This window comes from Lissotriton vulgaris, chromosome 8 (genome assembly GCF_964263255.1).
Source record: "Lissotriton vulgaris chromosome 8, aLisVul1.2, whole genome shotgun sequence".
NCBI lineage: Eukaryota > Metazoa > Chordata > Amphibia > Caudata > Salamandridae > Lissotriton > Lissotriton vulgaris.
Genome location: NC_141696.1, coordinates 81127787 through 81148657, shown reverse-complemented (window position 1 = coordinate 81148657; position 20871 = coordinate 81127787). Strand labels below are relative to the sequence as shown.

The window sequence follows — 20871 nt, the reverse complement described above, 5'->3', positions numbered from 1 at the left end:
GCTATGTGGCTCCAAAGTTCAGCTCCACAGACAGAAGTATTCTGGCATTCTGCTTTCTATTCTTCCAGGGCCAGCTGCATCCCATGTTCCACAGGAAGATGGGCCTTTGCACCCACCCTTTGTTCCAGGATAATCCCCATTGGAGAAGGGTGAGGCTTCTATGTGGTCCCGGATGACAAACTGAACCCAAATGGCGGAATCCACCAACATACTCCAGAGTAGAGTTGTTATGGGTGAATGTATTTCTCATGCCTTTGTGTGGTCTAAACATCATTACTTTTCCCCTGGATTAACTAATAATCCGTTATCTGTGTAGAAGTCTGCAAACTAGTCTAATGGGGCCTGCAGACCCCTGGGGGACTTGGAGACCAGAAGTGAAGCATGAGCAAATAATTAGATTAGCGATTTTGGTTGCATATTTACAAGGAAATGTTGGCACTCGCTGTGCCCTAACAGTTCCAAAACACAGGGATGCGTCGTATTTACAACAATACAGCACACCCATGTTTTCCCTAGAGCTGGTGCTAAAAATAGCTGCCTAGTGCCAACACAGGCACCCTTGCGCCATTGTGCAAGGGTGCCTGCGTTGAAAGGAATGATTGTTTATGTGCAGGAAGGTGTCTCTTCTTGCGCATAAACGATCATTAATGGCGTTTTGCTCTTTCTATGTGTGCTGCACACAGAGGCGCAACTAGAGCCACATTTCGGGGGGTGAGCTAAGACAAAATTTCGGGGAGGGGGGAGTGCTGAATCTCCAAGCAATAGGCAGAGTGGATCTGCAGGGGCTCTTAGAAGGGGTGAAACCCATCAAAGCCTCATTAACAAGAAAAAGGTCTTTAAAAGACCTGTGAATTACTCAGTGTAGCTGTGTGCGCCCGGGAATCTGTCTCATCCCGGGCTGTCACACACGGCAGGGGGGCCTGAAGCCCCTTGAGCCCAATGGGCGTTGCTCCCCTGGCTGCACAATGCAGCACATATCGAGAGAAAAAAATAAGAAGAAGTTAAAGTATTTCTCCTCGTTGCGCCACTTGAACGCCTGCTATTGTATAGATCTGGGGCAGCGTCAAAAAGCGGTCGAACAACCACAGCAACACTTATTGCACCCCCCCCTTTCACTCAGATCCCTTTGTGAAAGGGTATCATATTTACAAAGCAGCGTTAAGCTACGCAAAGTGGCTTAACTTTGCTTTCTAAATATAGTGCAAGGCATTGTGCTACCGGAACGTCAGTAAAAGTAATGTTCCGTGGCGCAATGCCCTTATAAATATGCCCCTTTGTGGTTTTTTAGTTGATCAGCTAGCACCAATATCAATAATGCATAGAGTGGGTCTCCCCTGAGGACTCATAGCATATAGGGGCCTCTCTGGTCTATAGGGATTAAAATGTGTACAGAGCACTTGGCTCCCTTAAAACAGTCCTAAATGGTGGGCACCTATATAGAGTTGGCAGAGATACATCAAAAGGTTGGGCTGATCATGGAAACCCTGGGGATGCTTCTTGAAGCTTCGTGTCCATCACAATTGAAGCAGGAGTTACTAGGCGGACTCACTCTACTCTTTTGCTCCTGGTCCACCCTGCCTTCTTCTGTCCCTCCCTCAGACAGACTGCAGAAACAACAGCATTGTTAAGAAATGAGTCTGTGTGCAATAGGTTCTTCCTTTTCTTCGTGAACAGTAGTGCAATGATTGGCTACAGAAACCAAATCAGACAGGTTTTTGGTTTGCCATCCTATGCAGATGCTTCTCAAATGCTCTTGCATTTATAGAAACAATCCCTAAGCAAAAGCAGCTTTCACTGCCACTTTATCAGGTTCAGACATATTCATAATATTCGAATAAGTGTGAAATATACATCCCTCAATGGATCTACGAAATCAGCAGAAGTTTTACCTTTGCTTTGTTTACAATTGTTAATTTTTGTTACTCAATTTCAGTAGAGCAGACTCAAGTGGCTGCAATCAACAGACATTTTTGATTTCTTCAAACATCTTGCAGCTGTTAAAGTGGCAGGGTAGTTTGGTCTGCCCTGTTCCCATGATGCACTGGGCCAGGGACAGACTAATTTGCATGTAGCCAGGTTCTGAGCTGGGATGGTGCAGTGAGCTAAACAACGTGATGGATCAAGCCCTGATCTGTTGACTGGGTACGAGTGTTCTGCTTAATTCAGATACTCTGTCCTTCACCACCCCCTTTTCTGAATTGAAACCCACAGGAGGTAAAATTCTCAGTGGAAACCTAAAAGCACTGATTTTACTCTGCTTCTAATGCTTTGGCGTCTTTTGCTGGCAGAGGAGTACAAGTGCATTAGTTACTGTCACAGCTGCCATGGGTCCACTGGAGCCGAACATACAAACACACTAGGCAAGCTTTCTGCATGATACATTCAGTGCACATTTGTCTTACTAAGGGGAATACAGAAATGGCATTTAACTGTGATGGATGGCCTGATAAAAATATGGTAATAAGGTCACAGTAATTAAAGCTGTGTCTCGGGAATCTGATATAGCACGAATTGAATAAAAGTGAAACACTTTTGTTGATACTAGGACATATGTCAGTATTTTGGGCTTCTATAATAAAATATAATAAGTAGCACTCAGGGAGGTGTTGAGGCTCTTACTTGAAAGCGGCTAGCCCATTCTCTGACAGCTCACTAAATGCCAAGATGTCGCGGTGTGGCCCAAATACAAATATCTCACTTAAAGAACAATAATAAATTTTGTGTCGGCTGGACCCAGTGGTCACATTGAGAATCCTTCATCGTGACTGGGCTGGGTGTCCCTCGAGCAGCCCCGCACACTGTGCATTGGTGCCTGGGTGAGGCCAGTGTTTGTTTGTTTGTTACAAGGGAAGAGAGGGAGAGGAGTTGGCCTAACAGCTAGGGCGGTCAACCTTGAATCTGAGGAGCTGGGTTTGAGTCTCGGCAATGACGCTGAACAGCCTGTGATTCTGGGTAAATCACTTAATCTCCCCATGCCTAACAAAAAAAAAATGAATGTATCCTCATATAATGCAACTGGTGCTATGTAAAGCGCTCTGATACCCGATTCGGGTCAAGTTCGCACTATATATAAAACTCTGTTAAAAAAAAGGGGAAAACAGGAAGAGGGAGCTGCCGCTCAGAGGATGACCTGCTAAAAGTAGCTTTACAAAACACCCCTGCTCCTTAAGTGATACTAAAAAGTACTACTGGCTACATAAAATATGCTTCTCTTTTATTGGACCAAAATAAAAAATATATTTGTTTCTCGTTTTTAGTATTAAATCTTTTTATTGCAAAAAAGAAAGGCTCTTTCACAAAGCAGAGAAGTTTGGTTGTACAAAACGTGTGGCAAGCTGCCGATTATCCTAGCAAAATGAACGAAACACCACTGTAGGGTACCTCCACATCGTCCAATAGTCCTCAGAAGCTGCGGGCCTAACAGTTGGAGCCAACCCCTTGTCCACAGAGCCGCAACAAGGAATAATCCCACCCTTCCCACAAATTCTACCTGACCTACCCACCCCCCTCCCTTGTTCCGGATCCAACGTCCCGTACCAAACATACAACCATACACACCTACACAATTCAGTCATCCGTGTTGTTTCTCATTTTTAAAGAGTAGATACATTTTAACATGACTTATTTAGAGCAACAAAAATAATTTGGGTGATTTTGCTAATATTTTGCTACAAGACATTATTTTGCTAGCTTGCCTTGTGCTTCGTTGTTACTTCCATTCAGGCCACTGGCTGACCTCTCCCAAAGAAATATCTGTCTTGCTCACCACTAACAAAAAAAATATATATAGGATAAACAAACACAGGTTACGGGCAGTCAGGATAAACGTCATATAGGGTTCACCCAGGAGTGGAAAAACAGCAGCTTACAGGCATGCAGTGGTTATAGGCAGCCAAGAAATGTTCTATATTGTGAACCCAAGAGGGACAGAGGCGAGTCCCTCAGGCATGCACTGGTGACAGACAGACAGGATTAATATGTCCTACACGTGTGCACTTGATATAGGAAGTAATGCCAAGTGCCTTATCGATGCAACTGGGTGTGACAGAGGAGCAGGCTACAGTGAACCTGGATTACAGGCACCGGAAGTAAATAAATGCCCATAGGGCTACTCTAAGAGGGGTTCCACATTCCTCCAATTACAGGGCAAGCATCAACCTTACCGTACACTAGAAAGCAGGAAAAGGGGGCGATGAGAGGGTTAACTCAAAGGGGCAAGTGGCGCCCTGAAGAGAGACCCCTGGGGCTGGCCTGGGCGCCCTTTAATTGAACTGAAGCTGCCAGGCTCAGGGGTCTGCTGGGAGTCAGTACGGCGTACCCCTGAACCCCCCTCTGGAGCCCTCTCGGACCGGTGGGCTCGCCTCCCTTGGAGCAGCTCCCCATCGATGGGGCCCCACCCGAGGCCCCCCAGAACCAGGAAGAGGGGCCCTCCCCAACCGGAGGCCCCTCAGCTCCAAACAGAGGGCCCCACAGATCTTGGAAGAGTGGCCCTCCCCGACCGGAGGCCCCTCAGCTTCAAACAGAGGGCCCCACAGATCTTGGAAGAGGGGCCCTCCCCGACCGGAGGCCTCTCAGCTCCAAACAGAGGGGCCCACAGATCTTGGAAGAGGGGCCCTCCCCGACCGGAGGCCCCTCAGCTCCAAACAGAGGGCCACACAGATCTTGGAAGAGGGGCCCTCCCCGACCGGAGGCCCCTCAGCTTCAAACAGAGGGCCCCACAGATCTTGGAAGAGGGGCCCTCCCCGACCGGAGGCCTCTCAGCTCCAAACAGAGGGGCCCACAGATCTTGGAAGAGGGGCCCTCCCCGACCGGAGGCCCCTCAGCTCCAAACAGAGGGCCCCACAGATCTTGGAAGAGTGGCCCTCCCCGACCGGAGGCCCCTCAGCTTCAAACAGAGGGCCCCACAGATCTTGGAAGAGTGGCCCTCCCCGACCGGAGGCCCCTCAGCTTCAAACAGAGGGCCCCACAGATCTTGGAAGAGGGGCCCTCCTCAACCTGGCACCTCTCCCCCCCAGCCAGAGGGCCCCATCCCAAACCGGGGCCCTCCCCAACCGGAGGCCCCTCAGCTTCTGGCAAAGGCCCCCCGCCCCACACTGGGACCCTCGGATTCTGGCCCGGCCCGGGGCCCCTCCAGCCCCCCCGCACCGATGCAGATGGCCCTCTCCCTGGCACACGGACCCACCGTCCGCGGCGGAGGGGGGACTGTGAGTGAGCTCCAGCGCCCCCTGGCGGCCGCCGCCTCATTTCCTGTCCCCGGGAGGGGAGGGGAGCGGAAGTGTGGCGCTGCCGGCTCCTGTTGCTACCCGTGGCCGCCGGAGCCTGGCTCTCCCCGCCCCAGCCCCAGCCCCTGCCCCGCAGCCCCGGCCCAGCCCCTGCCCCGCAGCCCCCTCCTGCCCCCACCCGGACCCGCCCTCGCACCGAGCGAGAGCCGCGGAGACAAAGCACCGACGGAGCCCAGGTGAGGCATGGGGATCCGGGGCAGTGTGTGTGTGTGTGCTGGAGCCTTGTACTGCTAGCAGCAGTGTCTGCACCCTTCCTGCACGGACCTCTGCACCTCCCTTCGCCCTCACAGACCTTCACCCTGCACAGACCCCTGCACATCTCTTCGCAGACCCCTGCACCCTCCGTACACCCTGCGCCCCTTCACGCTGCATAGACCCCTGCACATCTCTTCGCAGACCCCTGCACCCTCCCCACGCTGCCTGCACAGACCCCTGCACCCCTTCACTCTGCACAGACCCCTTCGCCCTGCACAGACCCCTGCACATCTCTTCGGAGACCCCTGCACCCTCCCCACGCTGCCTGCACAGACCCCTTCACTCTGCCTGCACAAACACCAGCACCCCTTCGCCCTGCACAGACCTTCACCCTGCACAGACCCCTGCACATCTCTTCGCAGACCCCTGCACCCTCCCCACGCTGCCTGCACAGACCCCTGCACCCCTTCACTCTGCCAGCACAGACCCCTGCACTCTGCACAGACCCCTTCACTCTGCACAGACCCCTCGACCCCTTCACTCTGCACAGACCCCTCCACCCCTTCACCCTGCACAGACCCCTGCACATCTCTTCGCAGACCCCTGCACCCTCCCCACGCTGCCTGCACAGACCCCTGCACCCCTTCACTCTGCCATCACAGACCCCTTCACTCTGCACAGACCCCTCGACCCCTTCACTCTGCACAGACCCCTCGACCCCTTCACTCTGCACAGACCCCCTCCACCCCTTCACTCTGCACAGACCCCTGCACCCCTTCACTCTGCCAGCACAGACCCCTGCACCCCTTCACTCTGCCAGCACAGACCCCTGCACCCCTTCACTCTGCACAGACCCCTGCACCCCTTCACTCTACACAGACCCCTGCACCCCTTCACTCTGCACAGACCCCTACGCCCCTTCACTCTGCCAGCACAGACCCCTGCACCCCTTCACTCTGCACAGACCCATGCACCCCTTCACTCTGCACAGACCCCTACGCCCCTTCACTCTGCCAGCACAGACCCCTGCACCCCTTCACTCTGCCATCACAGACCCATGCACCCCTTCACTCTGCACAGACCCCTCGACCCCTTCACTCTGCACAGACCCCTCGACCCCTTCACTCTGCACAGACCCCTCGACCCCTTCACTCTGCACAGACCCCCTCCACCCCTTCACTCTGCACAGACCCCTGCACCCCTTCACTCTGCCAGCACAGACCCCTGCACCCCTTCACTCTGCACAGACCCCTGCACCCCTTCACTCTGCACAGACCCCTGCACCCCTTCACTCTGCACAGACCCCTACGCCCCTTCACTCTGCCAGCACAGACCCCTGCACCCCTTCACTCTGCACAGACCCATGCACCCCTTCACTCTGCACAGACCCCTCGACCCCTTCACTCTGCACAGACCCCTGCACCCCTTCACTCTGCACAGACCCCTGCACCCCTTCACTCTGCACAGACCCCTACGCCCCTTCACTCTGCCAGCACAGACCCCTGCACCCCTTCACTCTGCACAGACCCATGCACCCCTTCACTCTGCACAGACCCCCTCCACCCCTTCACTCTGCACAGACCCCTGCACACCCCTTCCACTTTCAGACTCTGTCTGCACAGCTCTGTTACGTTCCATCGCCCTGCAGCCACCCTCCGTAGGCATGCACCCCCACCCATAGCCATGCACCCCCACCCTCCATGACCCTGCAGCCAACTTCAATGGCCCTACAACCCCCCTCGATGGCCCTGTACCCCACCCTCCATAGCCCCACCTGCACAGCTCCGTGAACCGTCATACCTGGCCTCCATAGTCCCGTGCACCCCCTGCTTTCACACCCTTTCGCCTTCATATCCTGCCTGTACAGCCCGGTGCACATCATACCCAGTTTGCACAGCCTCGTGTAGCTTGCACAGCACTGCCTGCACAGTCCCTCTCGCCTTCGAATACTGCCTGCACAGCCCCATGCATCATCACACCTTGCTTGCATAACCCCGTGCACCTTCAGACCCTGCCTGCACAGCCTTGTCACTCTCCTACAGTCACCTTTATACTCTGCCTGCACGGCCCCATCCAGCCTCGTACACTGCACAGCCCCGGCTGTAGACCTCCATACACTGCCTGCACGGCCCATGCACTCCCATAGTCTGCACAGCATCGCACTGTTTCCGTAGCCTGTCTGCTGGAGCACCCCCCGGGGCCTGAACAGGTCTGCAGAGACACAGCACCCCAGTACACGTCTTGTAGACAGACAGCCCCCTCCCGTGCACAGACACTGCAGCCTCCCAAGCCCTGTCTGCAGAGACAAACACAGCACTTCAATGCACGGTCTGCACAGACTCAGCAGCACCCTCCCGAGCACATCCACAGCACCCTACCGAGCACACCCACAGCGCCCCCCCCCCCCCCCCCGCACCCTGTCTGTCCTCTGTACCCTGTCTGCGGAGCCTGGCCCGGCACAACTTTACGCAGTCCTGTGCACCTTCCATTCGCCGCCAGTGCAGCCCTTTCTGTGACTACGTCCCGTCTGCCCCCCCTCCCCTCGATCCTCGTGTCTGCGCCGGTAGCACGTGCCGTTAGTGCACGTGCATCCTTCACATTCTGTCGTCACAGCCCCTTGCTACATCCTAATAAAGCCCCCCTCTGACCCCAAGTACTATGCCGGTGCAGTCCTTCCTGCCAGTCCTAGCCCCCCCCCCCCCAGTACTCACACAACACGCCTATGTGCACACTCTTTTGGGGGGCACACTGTCGATGCACACACATTGTCTGCAGCTCTGCCCTCGCCCTCCTCCTTTCATCGCCCCAGCCCCTCCGGGTACCCCACCCCCCACATCACGCACACATTCAGACAGCACATCACCCCTTCTTTCCCCTCTCCCTCCAGGCACTGCTTCCCGTGAATGTAAACATTCAGGCGGTGTGACACCCCCTCCCTTACACACACCCTCGGGGCACACCTCGCTATCCATGCACGCACGCAGACACTGTGTCGCCCCTTGTCTCTTACACCCCCTCTCACCCCCTCTGCCGCCTCTCCCTCCTCTCCCTCAGGACACACTTCCCCCCCTATCCATGCACACATTCAGACGCTGTATTTCCCCTTCTCCCCTGTACGCCCCCCCTCCCCAGCATGCCCCCCTCTCCCCAGCATGCCCCCTCTCCCCAGCATGCCCCCTCTCCCCAGCATGCCCCCTCTCCCCAGCATGCCCCCTCTCCCCAGCATGCCCCCTCTCCCCAGCATGCCTCCTCTCCCCAGCATGCCTCCCCTCCCCAGCATGCCCCCTCTCCCCAGCATGCCCCCCCTCCCCAGCATGCCCCCCTCCCCAGCATGCCCCCCCTCCCCAGCATGCCCCCTCTCTCCAGCATGCCTCCTCTCCCCAGCATGCCTCCTCTCCCCAGCATGCCTCCTCTCCCCAGCATGCCTCCTCTCCCCAGCATGCCTCCTCTCCCCAGCATGCCCCCTCTCCCCAGCATGCCCCCTCTCCCCAGCATGCCCCCTCTCCCCAGCATGCCCCCTCTCTCCCCAGCATGCCCCCCTCTCCCCAGCATGCCCCCCCTCTCCCCAGCATGCCCCCCCTCTCCCCAGCATGCCCCCCTCTCCCCAGCATGCCCCCCCTCCTCCCAGCATGCCTCCCCTCCCCAGCATGCCTCCCCCAGGACTTCTTTCCTTACAGGAACACTTCCTGCCTCGGTGTCCTCTCTGCAGGACACGTCTCCACCCTACATACAAACAGCACCATCTGGGTGGAGGGCGGGATGCACATGCGCATGAAAGAAAAGTAAGGGGGGGTATTCTGCAGGAACCAATGCATGCAGTTGTGCAGGCAATGCAAGCCGCCATAAAGTGATGCAACCAAGGCATTGTTTTCAGAAGGCAGTCCTTCGAGGCAGGAGAGATGCAGGAATCACTGCACGCAATTGCGCAGGCTATGCAAGCCGCCATAAAGTGATGAAACCAAGGTGTTGTTTTAAGAGGCAGGCCCTGCGAGCAAATAGAGGTGCAGGAACCAATCCTTGCAGTTGTGCAGGCAGTGCAAGCCGCCACAAAGTGATGCAACCAAGGCATTGTTTTCAGAAGGCAGTCCTTCGAGGCAGGAGAGATGCAGGAATCACTGCATGCAGTTGTGCAGGTAATGCAAGCCGCCATAAAGTGATGCAACCAGTGTTTTGTTTTAAATTGAGGCCCTGCGAGGGAGGAGAGCTGCAGGAACCAATCCATGCAGTTGTGCAGGTAATGCAAACATCCACAAAGTGATGCATGCAACCAGTGTGTTGTTTTAAGAGGCGGCCCTGTGTGGGAGGAGAGGTGCAGCTGTGGTAGAAAAGGCCTATGCACCTGAGACAGGAGTGCATCCCGTGACACGAGAGAGCTGTGCACGTGGGCGCTGCACACAGCTGGGCTAGAATACTGTAAACAGACTTAGGCATGCAGCAATGAGAGGGAGCTAGTGACTTTCTGTTCCTATTGTATGTGAAACATGAAGATGGGAGTTACATTTGACTGTAATGGGTCGTCTGACTGAGACATTCACTGGTGAGGTGGCTGCCCTTGTGTCATAAAAGAACAAGCATCTGCAATGCAATAGGTCTCACATTAGTTAAATTTAGAGCTATTGGCGTTGTAAATGAGAATGTTTGTTAGATTTTTTATCTCAAAAATATCCTTCCAAAAATTTTACAAAAAAAAAAAAAATATATCCTTCCAGTAGCATAGCTAATAAAATAAAAACCATGAAGTAAGGAAAGGGTGCAGTACCTTTGCCTGTTACTAGATGTCCCTGTGGACCTCTATTAGCCATATAAGGTACTGCACCCTGCAATAATGAAGAATGTAACTCATCCACAGGACTGGGTACAGGCCTGCCTTATTAATTTCCAAGCAACAGGGCTCACTGACACACACACAAAGCGCAGTAGAGCTTAGCCTGCTGCAGCACCTGTTGTCTTGATCAAACTCGCTCAAATCCATGATGCACACACTGAAACTCTGACATGCAAGACTGAGGAAGATGTAACACTGCGCAGGTGCAAGAAAAGACTGCAGAAATCCATTCCCCAAACGCACACGCTTTAGCTTCAGATGTTTAAAGCTAAAGCGCGGCATCCCGGATTGCTACAAAAGTAAATAAATGGAAAAGAAATGCAATACTGTAGCAACGGTGGATTGCAGCGCTTTAGCTTCATTTGTTTAAAGCTAAAGCGCGGCATGCTGTGATAGTTACAAAAGTAAATAAATAGAAAAAAAAGTTGTGTGGCTGCCGTATTTTTTGTTCTATTTATTTACTTTTGTAGCAATCGCGGCATAGTGCGCTTTAGCTTAAGATGTTTAAAACTAAGGCGCAGCGTGCCGCGATTGCTACAAAAGTAAATAAATGGAAAAGAATGTGGTGTCCGCCCTCCTTTTTTTCTATTTATTGACTTTTGTAGCAATGGCAGCATGCTGTGCTTCTGCTTCAGATGTTTAAGCCTATAGCGCGGCTACTGCGATTGCTACAAAAGACAATAAATGGAAAAGAAATATGGCGTCTGCCCTCCTTTTTTTCTATTCATTGACTTTTGTAACAGGGGCTGCATGCTGTGCTTTTGCTTCAGATGTTTAAGCCTAAAGCGCCGCTACTGCGATTGCTACAAAAGTAAATAAATGGAAAAGAAAAGCGGTTTACAGTAAAACTGATTTTAATAAAATCACCCCTTCTGCAGCATCACGGGTTGCAGAAGCGGCGTAACATGTCATGCCTCGTACAGCAACAACAGATCAGGGCGGGTTGTAAAACCGGAACATCATGTTGTGCCTGCTTCAGCAAGACATTAATGAACTAAATAGTGTTCACTAACTGTTGATGAAACCGGGAGAGTAAGGACATGTGTAAAAGGTAACAACAAATGAGAGGGAGGTATTAAGGAAGGACTACTAATCCTATTCACGAACCAAAAGCCATCATTTACAAAGGACAGTAAGAGGAGCCAATTGAAAAGATGGGAAGAAAAAGGGTGGAGCTTTAAGTTGTTACCTTAATACAGCATGTCTCAAATAGACTGCGCAAGTGCTGCTTAGGCGAGACCTAAAAATGTAACAGAGAAATGTAATCAACCATCCCCGAAAAGGAGTGTGCTCTGGAGAATGGACAGTGTAGTTATTGATTGTCTGCCACTGTTGTGCTTAAAGGCATGCAGTCCATTTCTTAAAGCAAATTTCCTCCAACGGCCTTTGTACAAAAAGTTCACCCATTTTGGCTTATGTAATCTCAATAGCCATTAAATCTGATATTTCCTTTGGGAAACATCCTCAACATCGACTCTGGAACAACGAGTTCCGGAGAGCAGCTTCCAATCCCAAGTGGTTACCAGGCCCCAAAACCATTCTGACCAAGTCCAATCTTCATTGTCCTGGTGTATTTCAGCAGCTAAGTGATGAAGTTTTTGTATGACTAAATTAACCGGGGCATTTTATGTAACGTTTGAACAAATGTATTCTGCTTATACGTTTGGCGGATCCCTAAGAGGGGACAAGGTGAAGTGATAATGTTCAGATGCGATAGGAGTAGGAGGCACTACGCTATGATTAGGGTAACATGTTTGAATCCACCAAAATAGGCCCAACAATCTCAAATCTAGCCATAGAGTACATACATGTAAAACTATTTTCCTCCTTTTAGTCCAAAACTTCCGGGTTTGAGCAGGGGCATTCAGGACAAGTTCTTTCTCCTAATAGATCAGAAGACACCTTTCCAAACGGCCTTTACGGCAGGTCCACAACTCTACCCAGTTCAACCTAATCTATATACGAATACCTGTTTTAGAAGAACGCTTAATACTATTCCTTATACTGGTCTTTATACTCAACCTGTGTTGTTTCTTACCTTTCCTTCCTCTTCCTATACGTATTTGTTGTTTAATTGCCAGGGGAAAAAAGAATAGCATAACGAATAGCCAGAGACAGAGCAAAGTCATCAAAATTCTTCAAAATGTAGTTGCTACACTATCAAAGAGCATTAATTCCTCAGTGTCTTTTGCTTCAAAGCCTCACTGGCAAGCTTCTGTACAGGTTCGGACATTAGTGTTCTTGACCACTAGCATGAGTTGCTACCTCCCCAAAGGGAGTTTCTTCAAAGTCTATGGGTCTTTTTGCCCCTTGGCCGCAAATTGCATCTAGGCTGAAAAAAATCAGGATGCTCAGAGTCTGTTCGTCTGGGTCAGGTATGATGGCAGCAAGTTCTTGTTCCAACGGCACCACCTCACCATGTATCAAAAGATCACCATCCCCAAATGGCATTTGCTGAAGAATTTGCTCAAAGTCAGGTATTCCTTTCTTTACCCACTGATTGTATGGCAAAGAAAGTGGTGCTTTCTTTACATGACTGGCATGTATCCAATGTCTATTCCATGTGCACTTAACAGCAGTCTGGGTGGTGAGGAGACCTTGCACGTGGACCCTTTCAGCGTGGTTGAAAGTCTGACTTTCTCTGAAAATGGCATTGAAAACCCAGTCTCCAGGCATTAGCATATGACCTGGACCTTCAAGGCGAGAAGGGAGATTGGCCTTCACATATGAATGAATCAAACACAGTTCTTTGGTCAATTGGCCATAATAATCGACAAGCAGGGTATATTCAATTTCAGAAAATGTCTTTGGTCTCGGTACACCCCAAACACTTGCAAGCCTCCCATGACTACCTAAAATTTAGATAAACCCATTTTCCAGTGTTCAGTATTGTGCATTGAAAACAAAGCTATGGGCAAAGTATCAGGCCATTTTAATTTCGTTTCAGCCCATAACTTTCCCAGTTTTCCTTTCAGTATTCCATTATACTGCTCCACAAGGCATGCTGCCTGAGGATGGTACAGTGGTAAACGTAATGAGGCAACCCAGTGTCCCTCTGAACCTGGGTGTACGTATTTAAAGTAAAAAATGGTTTGGTCGGGGTGTTCAATTACTTAGGACAAGTAGCAACAGCTTACTTATAACACATATCAATGATTTGCAAAGAAAAAAAAAAAGATATGTTGTTGTTGTATAGCTTTATTTCGAAATGTTTCATTTCATAAAAGCATTACAGTAAAAATCAATGTGAGCATAAAAACAGTTATACATCAAAACTGACAGATCTCAAAAAGGACAATATAAAATATACAACATAGTAGATAACATCCATTCTAAAAGCATTTATACAAGCACATAATTATCATCTTCGAAAGGGAATAATGGGAAAGGGACACATACAAAAAACAGCCGGGCCAATGAAGTGTAGGTTGGCACCCTTACTGGAGGATCATTCTCCTCGCGGTTCTTATCCTCCAAGCCCACCCCAGGAATTTTGCCAGGCCACAAGCAAGCAGTGGGTGAGGGTCTGATCTTAACAGCTGTAGGGCCTCCAAGTGTGACCGAGTGCCCAGCCTCGCGCAGAGCGGTTTCAACCATCTGTGACGGGGAGCAGCGTAGGCTGGGCATTCGAACAACAAATGGGGAATGGATTCATCCCTGGTCGTACAGAAAGGGCAAGTTTCTATGGTTTGCCAAGGTGGTTTCCATTTAGCTGTCCTTGTGCCTAAGGGCAGAACCCCAGCCCTAAATTTGAAATACAACGCCCTATCTACTGGATTTGAAATCACATCAAGGTAGGGTTCTCTGAAGGGACGGCATTTGATAGCCAAAAACTCCTCAGCGGATCTGCACAGATTCGAATGGGACACTCTCTCGTTATCCACCCACATCCAGAATATTTTCTTTAACAGCTGTTTAGGTGGTGAAGATCTATTGGCCCAAGCGTCATCCAGGCCTAAATCACAAAGGAGGCGCTTTACTCCCAGGAGCCAACCGATCTTATACCAACCCGGGGTTGAAAGAAGTTCGCTTAGTGCATCCGCATAACTTGAAAGTTCAGGGACATTCCATATACGGGCCCACAGAAGGAGGGGACGTAACTTGGCCTGATCGGCTATGGATCGTGTTCCTGTATCAAGTAGAAGGGGTAGAGTGGGAGAGCTGTGGGGGAGCCGCATTAGGTCTTTGTGGAACTTGTTCTCCAGATGGGATAGGGTGTCAAATTTCTGGGTACCCCACAACTCAGCCCCGTACAATGCCGCACTCACAGCTTTTGCCTTGTAGATATCAAGTATCACCCCAATGGGTTTAAGGGATGAGGCGCGATGTTCTTTTAGGAGGGCGCCCGTAACCCTCCTATGTGTCAAAATGGTTTTTTGGTGGTGCGCCTTCCAACTCATGGAATCGCAAAGTCTGATTCCTAAGTAATCGAATTCCCTGACCCTTTCTAAAGGTACTGAGTCTATAGATGGCGGGTGGACTGTCTTCCTGGGGGGATTCAACACAAGGAACTTGGTTTTACTGATGTTAATAGCCAAGCCCCTTGCGTCGCAAAAGCCCTGGAACCTCGTTAACAGGGTTTGGAGGCCCTTCTGGGATTTCGAAATCAACAGGGTATCGTCTGCGAACAGGAGCGTTGGTATCTTCCTGCCCGCCAGGGAGGGAGCATCTGCTGGTAGTTGGAGAAGGTGCTCTACCACTCCGTTTAGATATAGAGAAAACAGAGTGGGAGCTAGCACACACCCCTGGCGGACGCCCCTGTCAACAGGAATCCGAGAGGTTTTTTGGCCCTGCTGACCCCATCTAATTTGGGCAAAGTTGCTTTCATGGAATTTGATGGTTAAGGCCAACAAGTACGCGGGCATACCCATACCCTCAAGTACAGCCCACAGTTGGTTACGTGGAACAAGGTCAAAGGCAGTCCGTAGATCGATGAAGGCGAGATACAGACTGCCCTTGCCCAGTTTGACCACTTTCCAATGAAGCATTAGGAAACGGAATGTCTGCTCAATCGTACCGGTTCCGGATCTGAAACCGGCCTGAAAGTCAGACAAAACCTGCATTTCCTCGGCCCACTGCAGAATCCTACCCAAAACTACCTTCCCTGCTACCTTCTGAGTGGAATCAAGCAGACTTATGGGTCGGTAGTTGGCAGGGTCGTCCCTGCAGCCCTTTTTGAAAATGGGGACGACTTCCGCACCCCTCCAAGAATCCGGGAAACCGCCACCCACCAGTGCCTCATTCAGGAGTTTAGCAATATATAGGCTCCAGACCTCTGCGTTGCTACGAAGCAAGTCACCGGGGACTCCATCTGGGCCTGCCGCCTTGTTGGGGACGATACACCTGATTGCTATTTCCACCTCCCTAGGTGAAAAAGTGGGGCCAGGATGAGGGCTATTGTCTGGCACTATATGACTAGTACCCCTACTCGGACCCAAAACCCCCAAGGAGTTAGAGTAGAGTTTAGAAAAGTGGGCCAACCAAACTTCCCCTGTGATGTTACATGTTAGCAGGGAATCAACAGGCCTGTCCCTGCCTCTAATCAGAGCCCAGAAAGCCCTTGAATCCTTTCTAGAGCCAGCCTCCATTAAATCACTCCAGAAGTTAGTTTCGTGCGTGTCCTTTGCCACAGCTTGGGTCTTTTTGTAATTTTTCCTAGCTAGTGAGATCAAAGCCGTGTCTTTAGCGCTGACCGCCAGGATAAGCTCACTTTTTGCTTGACGGCAAGCGGGGGAGTACCATTGATCTCTACCCCTAGTCTCATTTCTCCGCTTGGACCCCCCCCTCCCCTGAGGAACCAAAAAAAGATTGCTAAGTGATACAATGGTCTCCACAAATGGCACGAGGATAGGGGTGTCGGAGTCCAGCGTGCCTACGACACACTTAGCTTCCATCATTATGGTCTTTACTTGAGCCATTCTTGCAACATCAGAAGCAACCTTAGCCCATTTCAATCGCCTCCCGCAGTTAGATGGAACAACTTCATGGGATGATTTCCAAGTTAGCCGGGATAATGCTGTGGCCCCTGTGTCCCACGGGTGAGCAAGCGAGAGGACCAAGGGATTGTGGTCACTATCCGTGGTTTGTTGGACGACCATATCAAGGACATATTCCCACAGGTTGTAGTTTAACAGTACGTAATCAATTCTGGAGGTGTGTCCAATCCTGTTGAATGTGTGCGCACCCCCAGTATCTGAGATATAACACACACCAACATTAGAATTTAATAATGTATTCAGAGGAAATCAAATAATCATGGCTGTCGAAATTTACAATTTAATTGCATTATGAAATACGTGATTGTGGTGAAAAAGTGACATGTGGTGATTAGTGATAAAGACAGTACACTATTTACAGAAAAAATTGCTTTGTTCATTGACGGACGGAGGTCTCTTAATCAGATCACAAATATTACTGGACTGGCAATTAAATTAAGACTCCAACCGACGGGTGGAAGTCTTTCACTGAATTACTTTGAGGCTCCAACCGGCTGGTGGAGGTACTTGGGATTTATTCCCAAATCTGACTAAGAGGCAATTTATTTTACACAGAGATACCAAAGAAATCTGCTTTTGGGCTGCCGACCCCCCCCTGCCCTGAGTAAGACCCACCTTGACGCATTTCAATTTTGAGCAAACTCACAGTGTAGAAAATTTGTCGTATTGTGTATGTCTACACAACGCTCATGATCACAGTCCCATTTGTAATTGGATCCTGAAGCATATGTGCTAAAATAATAAAGACGTACATGCTGATAAAATCATTCCCCCCCTTTTTTATTGCACGCTCAATTGTTTCTCTATATAGTGTACTGTCTTTATCACCAAGCACCACATGTCACTTTTTCACCACAGTCACGTATTTCATATTGCAATTGAAATTGTAAATTGCGATAGCCATGATTATTTGATTTTCTCTGAATACATTATTGAATTCTAATTTTGGTGTGTGTTATATCTTTATTTTTTCTTTGCGAATCATTGATATGTGTTATAAGTAAGCTGTTGCTGCCTGAGGATGGTAGACAGCATGAAACGTTTGCCTTATCTGCAAGCCTTTGCAGACCAAGTCCATCACTTGGCCAATGAAGGGTGGCCTGTTGTCGCTCCAAAAAAGTCAGGCAGGCCAAATCTCGGCAAGTACTCTTTCAGGAGTACTTTTGCAGTACTTAGGACTGTGTTATCCTGTAGAGGGTAAGCCTCCACATATGTACTAAAAGCACAAACCACTATCAGAGTGCACTTGAGCTTACCTACTCGTTCCATCTCGATGAAGTCAATCTACGGGACTTCAAAGGACAAATCTGGGGGTGCAAAATGACCTGTCGGAATGGGGTACCTTTTCCAGGGTTATAAGTAGCTCATATCGTGCATCTCTTGACATGGGACTCTGCCACCGTGGGATTCAATGAATTGAACCATACATGATCTAATGTGGCCACTATTCCTTTAGCACAGAGGTGGGCTGGACTGTGGGCCATGGTAACAATAGCATTAACATAATAATTCAGCAGCATCCATCTTTGCTTTCCTGACCGATCTATCCAACATCCTGTCCCATCCTGACACCTGTATCCTTTCTACTGTTCTTTCTCTTCCTCCATAGCGTCTTCCTGTGTTTCTCTAACGCAATCCAGAGTCTGATTGAACATAGGTACTTCTGCTATCCAACTAGCTGTGCCCTACAACATACACTAGACTCTGATTTGTGCGTTTCATCGACAAACGCTTTTACTTCCCCTATCTCATCTACAATTTTCTTGTGGGCACTACATTTAACAACTCTCTTTGGTAACTTCAAGGCATCCAATAACTTAACTGTTAGTTTCCCATGCTGTATCTTAGATCCATGTGAAGTGGGCCGACATTTGTCATATTTTCCATGACTCAACCACAGTGATCAAGGCAGTAATGAGATAGTCAGCAGTACTAGTGCCGTCGGGTAATTTGAAACATGAACCATCCACGAACAGTTCCCATTGGGGTCATATATAGGGGTATCCGTCAGGTCTACCTGTCTCCATGACTCAACCACAGTGATCAAGGCAGTAATGAGATAGTCAGCAGTACTAGTGCCGTCGGGTAATTTGAAACATGAACCATCCACGAACAGTTCCCATTGGGGTCATATATAGGGGTATCCGTCAGGTCTACCTGTCCCTTAATCTCCTCCTAAGTAATTAATACGCAATCATGCTTCTCATCTTCTTTGGATTCGGGGAGGGGTTGTACATTAGCTGTATTAATAAAAATAGCATTTCAGAGTGATGTTTGGAGCATAAAATGTCAACTCCTACCCGGTTAATCTCGCATTGGTCAGGTACTGGATCTGAGTTTTGTTTAATAATATGTTCACCACATGTGGTACCTTAATTGTCAAATTGTGACCCAAAACTTAAATTCTGGATTGCTTTACAGCAGTGGACGCAGCAGCCAAAGCACACAAGCAATTTGGCAAAGCTCTCCCTACCGGGTACAATGTCGGGGAGAAAAACGAGCATGGCCTATTCCTTCTCCCATGGGCCTGTGTTAAAACTGCCAAGCTGCAACCGTATTTTTCATGCACGAATAAGCAAAAGTCTCTGTTATAATCACGGTTACCTAAAGCAGGAGCCTTACATAGAGCATTTTTCATTTGCAAAAAGGCAGCTTCACACTCATTTGTCAAAGGAAGCTGCATTTATACATCCTTTATTGTTAAACAAGCAGATGCTTTGCAATTAGTGAAAAATTAGATATCCATAGTCGACCAAAAGAAGTCATTCCGTCAAACGCACTGACATCAGATTGAGTCTGTGTCTCTGCATGTTCTGCACCAATTGTGTCCTGTGTGGGTGCAGCTTCCCACTCCCCTTTGACAGGAGAAGACCTAAATAGGTATCCTCCTGTTTACAATACTGTAATTTGAAACAGAGACTTTATGTCCTGAGGAGGCTAACTGATGCAGTAATTTCACTGTAGTCTGTTTGCAACCTTCTATGTCAGAAGCAATGAGGAGGTCATCGATATACTGTAATAATACTGAATCCTTAGTGGGGGTATAGAGATCTAATTGTTTCTTAATAGCTTGTTATAAATACTAGGATGTTTTGTATACCCTTGAGCAGCCGAAGTAAAAGAAAAAGAGCGGCCACAGAATGTAAAAGAGAAAAGGGTACTTTGTCTCTTGGGCAATAGGAACACTGAAGGATGCATTCTTTGAATCCGAAAACAGTGACATAATTAGCAGTAGGTAGGATCATAGTACATATTTAATTTATGTCAGGTACAACAGGGGATTAGGGAATTACAATTTTATTAATGACACGAATATCAGTTGCTAGCTGACACTTATCTGGCATGCCATGAGTACCCTTCTTCAAAACATCAAGTATAGGACTATTACATAGTTAACCATACATTTCTTTAATAATGTCTTTATGTATCAAATCAGAGATGACCTCTTTCAATCCCTCTTCCCCTTCTTTAGATATTTTATACTGGGGAATGCGTGTTAAGATGACACCCTTTTTAACTGTTATCACAATGGGATCTATCTCTATTCTCCCTACATCATTGTCCCTAAAAGCCCAAACTTGTGCATTTACTTCCTGTAACTCAGGAGGCAGCTGCGTAAGATCCATTGCAACAAAACATCTACTAAAATATCCAGCACCCAATGTGATAAAGACACCATCAGGAGAACAATACATGGTTGCAGGCAATTCTTTCAATAAATCTAATCCTAACAGGTTTTCAGCACAGTTTTCTGTAAGCACAAGCGGGACAGCAGTTGTTAGAGATCCTATAGTAATATCCATTGGTTGTGAAATAGGGCTCTGAATGGAGAAAATCGCACAGGTGTATTAAATTTACCAGAGAGGGGAGCACTAGGAAAGCGATTATGAACCAGAGAGGTGCGAGTAGCACCAGTATCAACCAAGAACTCCTATCCTCCCCTCCCCTCAGCTGTGCAGTAACATAGGGGCCAGCTTGATTGACTGGTAGCATGAACCTCCTTCCGCCCTTTCCTTGACTGCCCTATTGAGGGCATTCAAAGGTATTTTAGTCAATGTCAGTATAGTCATCATTGTAAAAGCTTCTGTCTGTTTTTATGTTATCAAAATATTTCTGGCGCCTGTTGTCATTAAAGCGTTGGGCAAAATCTTGTCTATTCGTACCACTTGCGCTTGTAACCTTTGTCAATGTTTGGCCCCGTAAATTTGAGCATTCCTTCTTCCAATGACCTTCCTGTAAGCAATCGGCACACTGATTTTAGCTTAATGGTGCCCTGTGTTGCAGCCCCTCTTCTACATCTCCCTCCTCTTATATTTCCCATTCCTCTCTGTCTTCCCCTAGCTGGAAAAGCCTGTTGCAATAACACTTTAGTCTTTAAATCCTTCTTTTTTTTATCAAAATGTTCTTTGTTTCATTTTAAATAATTTTCATAATAAGTAGCGTTCATGAGGAGATCTGATGGGTCTTTCGTAGGCCCACTGCTCTCAGACTTGATAATAAGGTCCTTCAGCTCCTTATTTAAGTTCTTAATAAACTTATCTGCAAATATTCTTTGGCCAGTGACTGTTGCCTT

The 20871-nt window shown here is 49.0% G+C and overlaps 1 protein-coding gene across 1 annotated transcript in view; it reads left to right on the top strand.

Annotated features, from left to right (window-relative positions):
- The first annotated feature begins 5249 nt into the window (after positions 1-5249).
- LOC147693446 (uncharacterized) overlaps positions 5250-20871 on the top strand; it is a 436409-nt gene continuing 420787 nt past the window's right edge. Inside the window, exon 1 of the mRNA XM_086933728.1 lies at positions 5250-5458. The gene's annotated coding sequence lies outside the window, so the exon portion shown is untranslated. The remainder of the gene's footprint in view (positions 5459-20871) is intronic.